The sequence below is a fragment of the Mirounga leonina genome, unplaced genomic scaffold (assembly GCF_011800145.1).
Source record: "Mirounga leonina isolate KUSES-001 unplaced genomic scaffold, KU_Mleo_1.0 Mir_97, whole genome shotgun sequence".
Taxonomy (NCBI): Eukaryota; Metazoa; Chordata; class Mammalia; order Carnivora; family Phocidae; genus Mirounga; species Mirounga leonina.
The window spans coordinates 8,288,341-8,302,050 of NW_023270889.1; the positions used below are offsets into that span (position 1 = coordinate 8,288,341).

The 13,710-nt window shown below is 35.7% G+C and overlaps 1 non-coding gene across 1 annotated transcript; it reads right to left on the reverse strand.

Moving 5' to 3' along the window:
- Positions 1–3,448: 3,448 nt before the first annotated feature.
- On the reverse strand, positions 3,449–3,571 carry LOC118006585. The gene has a single exon (XR_004678122.1). It is a non-coding gene; the product is annotated as a small nucleolar RNA SNORA54 (small nucleolar RNA).
- Between the last annotated feature and the right edge of the window lie 10,139 nt (positions 3,572–13,710).

Consider the following 13,710-nt stretch of genomic DNA (forward strand, 5'->3'; position numbering starts at 1 on the left):
TCTTACTGTGCTTAAGGGCTAAATTTAAGGCTGTGTCACCTCTCTCTTCTCAAACTGTGTGTCCTCTGGCTAAGCATGGTTCATGATTGGTGCTGGAATCTAGATTTCATGTTCTCCCATATTTGGTACAGTCTCTAGATACAGTCATGACTTAAATGATGTTTAATGATGGAAATGTGACTGCTTATTTGGAAAAAATGGAAAGGAGCAGTAGTAGAAGTCATAGATGAAAGATAATCATGATGTATGTTGAATAACCATGAATAAATAATTTCTATTTTATTAAAAGGGAAATATCCTACAAACTAATGAGAATTTTTGGAGGATTTATAGATCATGTGTTCATATAATAACTCTAAGCTACTTATTTCAAAGAAAATTGAGGAATAATAATCCCATTAATGCAAGAAAGTTATCCTATTTGCATCCAAAGTCAAATTGATAAAGAGGAAATAAAAGCAAAAGCAAAGCAAAACAAGAAAATAACTTTTTTACCTATTAAAAAACTGTCATCTTTTTCTATATATTAAATGTGGAGTCAGATTTCCAGCTGTTTTGGATAGACAGCAATCAATTAACAAGTACCTATCAGTCACTACTAGGTCTTCAACATTGGACCAGACTGAGCTACTGTGATCTGTAACAGAATCATCTGGGCAGTTTATAAATGCAGATGGTGATAAGGCACTAGAATCTTGTTGCGAACCCAGTTTGAGTTTCATTATTCTGGAAGCGTTATCCTAAAGAAGTGAAACACCTAAGTCTTTCTGCAAAAGGGGAGGAGATTACTGTATAGTTCAGGAGACTAGGCCTTTACACAGAAAATAAAAGCAAGTAATTGATGACAATTGTAATTTTCCTCAGATAACAAATACTACTTCTTATATTTGGACTGAGGCAGTATGTTGATGATTAAAATTCGGTTGATCAGTTAGAAATGACATATCACTTGCCTAGACTACTGATGGTAAATTTTTTTTTCTTGGTGGTAGGCTCTTTTTGAATTTGATGGCTATTTGAAACTTTTGCAAAAAGAATATGTTTTAAATTATAGGTAGTTGAAAAATGAAAATGATTCCAACTACATACCTTCAAATTATGATGCATATAAAATATATACAACCAAAATAGTATAGATACCTACTTTTAAACATGTTTTCTTAGAGAAAGTTGAGGCATAGTTCTTTGGTTTCCTTGATGGGTGACAATTGAAGCTAAAAATGTTGATAAAATTACCCATGGGTAGTGTTTAGAAAACAAAGAAGAATGGAAGAAGAGCAACACTGAAAGACACAAACAGAGGGGAGAATGAAAGAAGAAAAGCTCATGAAGGAGAATAAGAGGCAATAGCCAAAGAGAAGAGATGCCAAAAGTATTATGACAGGAATGGGGGGGAATGTATTTTCAAGGACAGTGTGAGCAATATTGCTAAGTGTTATTGAGGTCAGGTAAGGTAAAGAGGGCAACGATGTGGTTGGCTATTTTAAGAGAAGTAGTAAAGTTCTCAGGACTTCAGGAAGTCATGGATCTATAAGACTAAAAATTATGGTTTTTTGTTTTTTTGTATGGATTTTGTAGTTCTCTGGGGTAATAGCAAGGCTCAGTATTTAAAAGGTGACTGATCAGGAGTCATTTGTCCCAGGTGAGTGAGTTTTTAGGAGGTGATAGATGATCCTACCAAGTAAAAGTGGCAGATTGGTTCTGACATGCAGGATTAAGTCCAGAGGTGCCACAGTTGTGCTCTCACATTTTACAATGATCATCACAGAAAAAAAATGCTATTAAATGAATATGCCATGTAACATTTATCAGAAAGAAAATTATAAATAGAGTATTTCATATTATCTGTTATTAAGTGACTTGAATAGTGACATAATTTAGAAATGTTCTAAGATCTAAAGATCTAAGGAAGTGACTTAATACTGGCTACACATTATAGTCATTCAGGGAAGTAAAAAAGCAAGCAAACAAACAAACAAAACACCAAAAAACAAAAACAAAAGAAATTCTTGGCAACAACCCAATCCAGTTGGATTTTAAAAGCCCCCTGAGACTTCTGGCTTCAGCTCTGACATATAAAGAGCTTAGAAGTCATCATTCCTGTCCTTATAACAAGTAAAGATCAGAACAAACTAAAAATCACTGATTTTTGTTGAACCTACCAGAAGACTGAAATCATAGGGAAAACCACTCTCCCCAAATGTAGAGAGATTGATGAATCCAGACATTTACAGCCAGCAGGGTAAAAATATTTATATCTATATCTGTATCTATACACACACACACACACACACACACCTAGGAATATCTTATTCAAACTGCAGAAAGTCAAAGGGTAAGAGAAAATTTTGAGGGAATGAAAAAGAGGGAGGGGCTCCTGGGTGGTTCAGTCATTAGGCGTCTGCCTTCGGCTCAGGTCACGATCCCAGGGTCCTGGGATTGAGCCCCGCATCGGGCTCCCTGCCCTGCAGGAAGCCTGCTTCTCCCTCTTCCACTCCCCCTGCTTGTGTTCCCTCTCTCGCTGTGTCGCTCTCTGTCAAATAAGTAAATAAAATCTTTAAAAAAAAAAAAAAAGAGGGAATGAAACCCCTTACCTATAGAGAAACAGGATAAAAATTACAGCAGACTTCTCATCAGAAATCATGCAAGCAAGGAGAAAGTGGACTGAGTTGTTTAAAGTATTGAAAGAAAGACTCAGTAACCTAGAATTCTATATCCAGCAAAATTATCCTTCAGTAGTGGAGAAATGAAAGTCACCTAAATGTTTTATTTTTTTATCATTATTTAAAAAAATATTTTATTTATTTGAGAGAGAGAGAGCATGCATGAGCAGAGGGAAGGAGAAAAGGGAGAGGGAGAAGCAGATCCCCCACCAAGCAGTGAGACCTATGTGGGACTCAATCCTAGGACCCCGAGATCATGACCTGTGCTGAAGGCAGACACTTAACCAACTGAGCCATGCAGGTGCCCCTTAAATATTTTAAATTAACTCCTTAAGTGTTTTTAATTGAGAACCCCTGGTTAAGATAAAGGTGGCTTAGATTGCATGAACATATAGAATTCTTCTTCTTCTTTTTTTTTTTTAAGACTGTATTTATTTGCGAGAGAGAGAATGAGAGACAGAGAGCATGAGAGGGAGGAGGGTCAGAGGGAGAAGCAGACTCCCTGACGAGCAGGGAGCCTGATGCGGGACTCGATCCCGGGACGCCAGGATCATGACCTGAGCCGAAGGCAGTCGCTTAACCAACTGAGCCACCCAGGCGCCCCATATAGAATGATTCTTATGAATAGTTTTAGTCAAAAATTATTAACTTAAAATACACTCCTTTGTCTTTCACTAACCACTAAGGATGAATCTGGCTTTATGAACCCAGTTTTTTCCCCTCGCCTTCCTTTTTAAAAATTTTTAAAAATTTATTTAAAAATTTTAGACAAAATTTTCCAGGCCCTGTGTCCCCAGGACCTGAAACTGGGAGCCATGAGTCAGTCAGTCCTATGCTGCTGGAGCTGCTGGAGCACTGGGATGGAGCCTGTTAGCTACAGCCAGACTAACAAGCCATCAACAGTGCCTCCTCTCCTTGAGAACCTTCCTACCTAACAAAGAGAAAGAGAAGGTGGAGAACAAGGCTGATTTAAGACTCAGAGGAGAATTTTTAATATGTTTTCTTCCTCTCACTTTTTTTTGAGAGAAATTAGAATAAAATTATAGGCAGCATTTGAGGGAAACTTACGGACAAAGAAAGGGGGTTTTTAAATACGTGTTTCTTTGGAATATATCACCTAATGGTGTTTGGATGATGTCAGCATATAAATTGAGTTACCTTTTATTGCTCTGTGTTTTGTCTCTGCTCTAACACTAGACCGGTGGGTTATGGCTTCAAAAAGTAGTAGAGACATCTTCCACAAGGATTCTCATAAGCTTTTCTTCAAGTTTGTCGAAACCATCATATGCTCATTAAGATTTCTATAATCATACAGTTGATATGGTTGGAAGTTTTTAAAGTCTGAATTGTGATAGGTTCAGGGAGGCTTCTACTTGTTTTGGCAAGGGCATGGCAAAAATCTGTCTTGGGAATGGCTGCTTCACATTACTTGATATATGGTCTGCAGCATATATAGTGCTAGATTAATTTGACCACAGAAAGATGTCAGTAGATTACTCAAAGTATTTCTAGAAAAATGGACAGTTTTGAAAAATTATCTTACAAGGGGGAACATATTTTTATCTGGATCCAGTTTTTGTACAAGTTTATCTGAAAGCTAAAAATGTGCCTTGAGCTTCAGTGGGTCAGAAATAGAACAATTTCAGCAACCAGTCAAGCATTGTTTCTTTCCATTCCCCTTTTATTCTCCTTTATTCGATTTTATTTTTCTCCTAATGAGAAGATAGTATATGGGTTGTAGGATTATGGAAGGCATTGGGCGTATTTACCTTCAGGATTTGTAACTGATTTGGGCTTCTTTTTGCTTTTCTTTTGGAGGAAGAGATTGGGGAGACAAAAAACTGAACTCATTACCTGGTGATAAAGCTTTCTCTGACTTTTTCTTTGCCTTAGCCATATAAAGCAGAAGTCCTGCACAGGCTGGTAAGCTAATGACAGGCTGAGGGATGGGGTCTTCTGGCAGAGTGGTATAGTGCTAGAGTGAAATATTTTGTGGTCATTGAGCCCTTAATCCGATGAAAATTCTTTCTCCCATCACTCACTGTATGGAGTTGGAGGAATCTAGAAAATCTGGCCATTTGCTCATTCCTTCTGCATAGGATTAAATCATGAATAGTGATAACAACTAACCATTTTGAAAGTACACACACAAACACACACACAACCTTATTTAATCTTTAAAAACTGTTAAATTATATAATTGATATAAACCAAAGGATACATATGTAAATTATGTAAATTATAATTATAAAATGCTCAGGTATGAAACCAAAGTCACTGAAGGCTCATATGCTACTCTCCTATCACAATCCCTTGCTTTTCCAACAACCTCTGTGCTGAACATTGTTTATCATTACCTTGTCATAAAAAATAGTTTCCGACTGCATATGAATCCCTAAACAGTTGAGCTTTATAAAAATGTTATCATATTATATATAGTCTTCTGGGTCTTATTTTATCAATATTATACTTCTACAATTCATTCATGGTTTTGCATGTAGTTGTAAATTTATTCTATAGAATTTTATTGAGTATAACATAATTTATTCATTTTTCTAATGCTGAAGCACATTTCAGTTTCTATTGTTTTGCAATTATAAATAATTCTGCTCTGAAGTTTCTTGTATAAATCTTCTGGTGAACTTATACAAACATTTCTCTAGGATTGGAGTTCCTATGACGTAAAAGGCATAAAAATGTTTAAGACATAAAAATCTTTCACTTACATGATAGTGCCCAATTATTTTGCAAAATGATCGTAACAATTTACTTTCCCACGAGTAACGTATATGAGTTCCTGTTGATCCACATTACCCTCTAATACTTGGTAGTATCTGACTTCTTAGTTTTTCCAATGTAGTGGATATAAAATGGTATCTCACTGTAGTCTTAGTTTGAATTTATGTGATTACTGATGCTGTGCATTTTCTTTTCTATTTATTCACATTTATAGTCCCTCTTTTGTAGAATGTCTTTTATTTGCTTATTTTTCTATTACTTATCTTTTACTTACCAATTTATAGTCTCTTATATTATAACTATACTATTCCTTTGTGCTACAAGTAACTTGTCTCAGTTTAGTCTATAGTTTTACTTTTTTTTTTTTTTAAGATTTTATTTATTTGACAGAGAGAGCACAAGCAGAGGGAGAGAGAGGGAGAAGCAGGTTCCCTGCTGAGCAAGGAGCCCGATGTGGGACTCGATCCCAGGACCCTGGGATCATGACCTGGGCCGAAGGCAGCCACTTAACCGACTGAGCCACCCAGGCGTCCCTTTACTTTGTTTTTTGATAACAGAAATTTTTTTCCCAATTTCATTGAGAATTAATTACCATACATCACTGTATAACTTTAAGATATACAGCATGATGGTTTGATTTATGTATATTGTGAAATGATTACCACGATAGGTTCAGCTAATATCCATCTTCCCATCTAGATACAATAAACAGAAAAGGAAGAAGAAAAAAAAGAAAAACATTCTTCTTGTGATGAGAACTCTTAGGATTTATTCTCTCTTTTTTAAAGATTTTATTTATTTATTTGAGAGACAGTGCACACAAGGGAAGAGGCAGAGGGAGAAAGAAGGAGAGGGGGAGGGAGAGAATCTCAAGTAGACTCTGTGCTGAGTGCATAGCCTGATGCAGGGCTGGATCTCATCACCCCGAGATCATGACCTGAGCTAAAATGGAGTCGGATGCTTAACCGACTGAGCTACCCAGGCATCCCAGGACTTACTCTCTTTAACAACTTTTCTATATACCATACAGAAATGTTAGCTATAGTCATCATGTTGTACATTACAACCCTAGCATTTATTTATCTTAAAACTAGAAGTTTGTATCTATGACCACCTTCCTTCAATTCTCCCTCTCTTCACCCTCCAACTCTAGTAACCACAAGTCTGATCTCCTTTTCTGTGAGGTGTTTTGTTTTGTTTTGGTTTGGTTTTTTTAGATTCCATGTATAAGTGAGATCGTACAGTATTTGCCTCTCTCTAACTTATTTCACTCAGCATAATGTCTTTAGGGTCCATCCATGCTGTTACAAATGGTAAGATTTCCTTTTTATGGCTGAATTGAATTCCATTTATGTATATATATTACAATTTCTTTATCCATTTATCCATCAATGGACATTCAGATAGCTTCCATGTCTTGGCTACTGTAAAAAAATGCTGCTGTGAACATGGGGGTGCAGATAGCTTTTGGAGTTAGTGTTTTCATTTCCTTTGGATATATTCCCAAAAGTGGAATGAACCATATGGTAGTTCCATTTTTAATTTTTTAAGGATCCTTCATCCTATATTCCAAGAGGCTGTACCAATTTACAACCACACCAGTAGTGCACAAAGATTCTCTCTTCTTCATATCCATGTCATCATTTGTTATCTCTTGTCTTTTTTTATGATTGCCATTTTAACATGTGTGAGTGATATCTCATTGTGGTTTTAATTTGTATTTCCATAATGAGTAGTGATGTTGAACATCTTTACATATACCTGTTGGCCTTTCACATATCTTCTTTGGAGAAATATCAGTTCAGGTCCTTTGCTCATTTTAAAATTGGGTTATTTTTAATTTTAGTTTTTTTTTTTCCACTATTGAGTTGTATGAGTTATTTATATATTTTGGGTATTAACCCCTTATCAAGTATATGGTTTGCAAATATTTTTTTGCATTCTTTAGGTTGTCTTTTAAGTTTGTTGATGGCTTCTTTTGCTGTATTAACAGAAATTCTTAATTTTAATGTAATTTAATCAACCTACTTTTGAAAATCATCCTTTTTTTCTTGCACTTAATTTAATACACTCTTTCCTATTTTAAGGTCATGGGTATTCTACTTTCGTTTCTTAAATTTTAAAGTTTTCCTTCCACATGTCTTTATTTATTTATTTATTAAAAATTCTTTTTGTTAACATATAAAAAGACTCAACCTTTCTTCAGGGAATTATAACCCATTTCTTTCATTTGTCTCATATTCTCATATCCTTGTATGTATGGGTTCATTTCTGGTCTCTCAGTTTAGTTACATTAGTTAATTTGTCTATCCCATGCCCTCAATACTATCTTAATTATTATAGCTTTACAATAAGCATTGATGTTTCATGGGGGCTTATCACACCATCTTCTTTTTTAAAATTTTTTAAATTAACATATAATGTATTATTGTTTCAGGGGTACAGGTCTATGATTTATCAGTCTTACACAATTAACAGCCCTCACCATAACACATACCCTTCCCAATGTCCATCACCCAGCCACTCCATCCCGCCCCCTCTCCAGCAACCCTCAGTTTGTTTCCTATGATTAAGGGTCTCTTATGGTTTGTCTCCCTCTCTGGTTTCATCTTGTTTCATTTTTTCCTCTCTTCCTGTATGATTCTCTGCCTTGCTTCTTAAATTCTGCATATCAGTGAGATCATATGATAATTGTCTTTCTCTGATTGACTTATTTCGCTTGGCATAATTACCCTCCATTTCCATCCATGTCATCCAAATGGCAAGATCTCATCTTTTTGATGCCTGCATAATATTCCTGTGTGTGTGTGTGTGTGTGTGTGTACCACATCTTTATCCATTCATCTGTTGTCACACCATCTTCTTATCCTTCTTTAGAAATACTTTCAATTCTTCCACATAAACTTAGAATTAACTTATCAAATTCTTTGTAAAACCCTATTACAATTTAGATTTAAATTAAATAAATCCAAAAAGTCAATTTGAGAAGTGACATCTTTAAAACATTGAGGATTCCTACCTATGGTGCAAATGGTGTTAGTTTACATGAAATTACTGATTTTAAAGTATGTTCAGTAGAATGGACTTGATATACCAAACATTCAAGAAAGAAATATCAGTTCTACACAAACTCTTTGAGACCACGGAAGAGGAGTGAAAACTTCTAGATTCATTTTATAAAGTCAGAACCTTTTTTTTTTTAGATTTTATTTATTTATTTGTCAGAGAGAGAGAGAGAGACAGAACACAAGAGGGAGATGCAGCCTCCCTGCTGAGCAAAGAGCCCAATGTGGGACTCAAACCCAGAACCCTGGGATCATTACCTGAGCCGAAGGCCGATGCTTAACTGACTGAGCCATCCAGGTGCCCAAGTCAGAACCTTTTAACAAAACCAGACAAAGACATTACAGGAAAAGAAAACCATAGGCTGGTATTTCTCATGAAAACATATACAAAGATCCTTAGTAAAATATAATCAGATTAGGATCAACAATTTTAAGAAAATGTTATGACACCAAAGTTGAATGGGATTTACCCTCGAAAAATAAGGCTCGTTCCATACTCAAAATCAATGCAATCAGGATATCAATAATTAAAGAAGAAAATCCATATGATCATATTTATACAGAAGAAGCTTTTGACAAAATTCAACATCCATTCATGATGAAATTCTTGACAAATTAGAAATTAAAGATTATTTTCTCAACCCAAAAAAAGGTCTTCTCCCCTCCTCCCCACCCCCCAAATTAATTAACATAATACTTCATTGAGAAAGACTGAATTCTTTTCTCTTAAGATTGGGAGAGAGGAAAGTATGCTCACTCTCCTCTCACTTCAATTTTGCATTATGTTGGAAGTCTTAACCAGTGCAACAAGGGAAGTAAATAGGTAAATAAATAAATTCCATGCAGATTGGAGAGAAAGGAGTAAAACGTACTCTGTTTATAGATGGCATGATTGTCTATGAAGAGTGTACACAGAACCTACAAAAAAGATATTAGATTTAAAAATTGAGTTTAGCAAGGTCAGAGGATACTAGGTCAAAATGTAAAAGTCAGTTGTATTGCTATATACTAGTAGGAACAATTTGAAATTGAACAGAAATCTACAGTGGAGTTTAATGACTGGACGCTCATTAATTTGGTAAAGTTAACTTATTTTTCCACATATAGGATGTCATTAAAAAAGCCTGGTCAAGATTTTCAGAGCCCTTCAAAGAAATAAATTTATTCATTGGTTTGGACTTCTCATGGTTCATCATAATCTTGGTATTATTTCAAATCTCTGATGATGTACTCACAACTCAGCAGTTGTTATATGCAACACAGATTGACAAGAACTGTTGTTTTCAACAATACATCTGAAATAGCTTTGGTTGAGTTCAAATAATTTGTGGACAGAAAAGGCATGTGATCTGCATCATGGCATCTCATCACCCAACAACGTATGCTTAATAAGTTATAAGGAGGGGACAAAAAAAAAATTTCCTGAATAAGCCTGTTGAAGGTGACAGTTGAAAAGACCTTCAGATCTCTTGGAACCCAACGTGTCACTGTGAATTTCATAAAAAAAAATGTCTTTCTGAATTGCTTACAGGGTGAACCTATTTATAGATACTAACTTGCAAGTGAAGGATAAATGTGGTCTGGATATGGTTCAGCTTTTATTTACTTTTAACTTAAATGTTAGATTTTCTTCAAAACACTGACTTGAAGCATGGTAGATTCCTATTTCCTTAATATGGATTTTTTGGCGTATGTTTTATAAGGCACATTATATAATATGGCACTGTTATGTTCGTAAGCTGCCAAGGTGTTTCTTCCTAGCAGACTTGATGATAGATGTACCATTATGTGTGTCTCCACCAGAGCTACAAGGCATTGAACATTTTTTCTCTGCCACATGTCTGCAAGACCCTCAAAAAAGGAAATAATTATTTTCAGACCACCACAGTGACCTAAGTAAAAACATCTGGTATTTCTGTAACCAGTATCGTAGAAAGGTAGATACACTAAAAGCGACCCATTTGTGGGTTAAGTCGTTATTTTAGAGGGCCATTATATATTCCATAAAGATATGATTTTTATTTTTCTATATACATTTGTTCATTTGTTCAAATATTTGTCTCAAATATTCTGAAGATGTTTGAGAAGGTGGTACGTATCAGACAGTGAACCAAGATACTTAAATAATTGTGTAGGAAGCAAAGTGAAGCAAATTGTATGGGATTATTTCTAAAAACTTGTCAGTCCAGAAGAACAAAATCTTCAAATACAGAGGCAATAAAGTACTCAGTTCTCTAAATACAAGTAAGATTACCTTTTCATTCTGTCTGAGAGAGAATCTGTATAAAAGACAGTTGTCATCACATGGCCTAAAACTATCACTGTTCTATGACTGAATGTTATGCACAATTTTATTTCCTACTTCTCTGTTTCAGATAAGAATACCAAATTAAATATCTAAAACATTTAAAATATGAAATGTTGCCAGAAAGGTAAAAGGATATGTTAGCTCCTGCTGTTCTGTTCTGTCAAAGTAACTTTAAAATGTACTTGAGCTGGAAGGAAGTGAGATGGACCATAAAGGCTTGTATCAGATCCTTGTTACCCTCTGCAGGGGTAACATCGTTTCAGAAACAAGAGAAAGTGAGGATTCAGTAAAGTGGACTTTATGGCAGCATTGGTATTCATGTCCTTGAATTCCGTTTACACAAAGGAAAAACAGGGTAAAAAAGCCCAGAAATATTTTGTGGGTAGCTTGTATAGTTCAAAACCAGTTTATTTGCTTTGGTGGCTAATTCTTTGTAAGCAAATTCTCATGTTTTTCCAGCCACAGTGGCCACACCATTGTTCAGAGAAGTACACTTTCTGTATTATGATATTAATAACTAGGAGTGACTCGTTACCACAAATGTGGAAAAGAGGGAAAAACTTAAACATATTTCTTTTATATGAATGATGCCATTGGAAAAAGAATTTTATAAAATCAGAGGCAAGACTTAGGACACATAAAAGGCATCTATTAGTTTTTACAAGCTTGTTTTGAGCTCACAATTTAAGTTTGGGGGTCTAGTCAGCAGAATGCATTTTTTAAAACCTGCACTCTGGTGATCTCCATTCAGATGAAAACAATAGAAATATATGTAAGTCCTTATAGGTTTTTACAGATGAATTTAAGTATTTGAACCATCTAGCAGATTTAAGGGAAAATATCACTTTGATCTTATTTCTTTAGACTGAAGGCTCTGTGTGGCCAAAGGGGATGCATCTAAACTCCCCGAAGCCTTGTAATAGTTATGGGAACATATTCCTGTTGAGTTCATTGCATCTGCAGTAAAACAGTATTTGAATCAGCTTGAGTGGTGCCTTAGATTTCCCATAACCCAACAGCAGTTTTGCGTTTCTTAAAACACAGAATATGAGGTCACTGTATCAAATTATATGGTTTCATTGATAATGAGAAGAAATTTTAGGACTCTAAAAACATCTTACTTAAGCTTATCTTATCTAAGATTAGATAATTATGTATTTCTTTTACCTCATGCCAGAGGACACACCAGGGGATCAGAGAAGGAGGGGTAGCAAAGAGACAAATGGAAGAGGCAACCCACTATGGGGTAATCAGTATGATGGAGTATAATGGGAGTTGAGGAGTGAGCTACAACTTATAGCACAGAGTAGTCAGCACGATGAAGTATGGATCTCAGGAGTACACTTCTTGTTGTGGGAAGATATTCTGTCTCTGTGAACACAGAATCCTCAGATTTAACATTAGATATTATAGGACCTAACTTGCAAGATCATGTAAAGTCATAGAATATTGCTTGATCCTAAGGTTGGAACACAGTTGGTTCCCAATAATATCTGGCTTCTCTGCTTCCTACTATAGCATTTATTATTCAATATGGGAATTCTATTTTAAGCATAGTGGATTTTGAGGTCCTTGAGGAACGAACCATTTCTCATTCATATTTATACTCTCAGCACCTTATCACACCTGGTGATGATGGAATTCAAAAATATTCAATGGAAATAATAGAATTTTTTGTGTACAGAAAGCTCATGAGAGGAAATATTTCAAAAATAAACATGTTAAAAGTTACCTAACTATTAGTGGTAGCACTAAATAGTAGTCGTGCTGGTAGAAGAAGAAATGGTTTTCAAATGTGGTGTAGGATTTGGAAGTCAGGGGAGTGTGGTTCAGGAGAGTTCCTTATCAGTTGCTACAGATGTTCATTAGTTCCCAGTTAACGGCTCTGTAAGAATCAAAGATGCACTTGATTCTTCAGATCCTGCTTGCTCCAAGGAGCCTCTGCAAGCACTCTAGGTCAAATGAACTCTTTCTCCCCCCCCCCCCCCGCCACATGCTGCCATCTTCACAGTCAAGGTGATGGTCAGTGGCAGTCCAGATCACAGAGCTGGTTGTTACTGTGTACCAGGCACTGTCTCAGGCCTTGAGGATAGAGCTGAGTAAGACAGCCAAGGTCCTTGTTGCCGTGCCACATGTATTCTAGTTGGGGTACCAACATTGGGGTGAGAACCCGATTCACTTTTAAAATTCTGTTTCACATGTATAAATCTTGTCTCCATTTCTTTTGTTCCCAGCAAGACCACTAGTTCCATTAAAATAGAAAATTGTCATATACTTCCTTCACAGCATTACCCTTGCTAGGAACAAATGTCTAAAAAGCAAAACCAAACAGAAACTAGTGACTGGGATGAGATGACAGGTTCTCCATTTGCTGCTCTCAGTCCTACCACTCTTTGTGTCCCTTAAATCAATTTTGGGAAATAGAAATGGGTTATCTAAGCATATTCCTAAATAGAAATGGTTGGGGAACCTCTTAAAAGAGAAGCAGTTAATCATAAGACAAAATACTTACCGTCACATCCACAGTAGGTGCTCACCTGACACTTGCCCCCAAATAGTGGGTTGTCTTAATTTTGGTCAAAGGTGACTGTCTTGTATTCACCTCATATCACAGTGTGAGAGAGGTTACAAGAAAAATAACATTTTTGAATTCTAAATAGTGAATGGAATTGATTAGATGATATTCCAAACCTATGGGTCCTAATTATTCTGCAAGCTATTGAGATGCAGCTGAATTATGTTTTCCCCTGGGATTCACAGGCCCAAGTTATGATGGGATGGCTTATAGCTGGATTTCTGAATTCATTTTATAGACTACTCATCTATGGTAAGAATGTCCAGTACAAACATAAAAACACAAAGTTATATGCTAACTATCAAAGTTACTTGGTAACTTGAAATAATAAAATTAGTAAAATTCTTTACAGAATTTGGA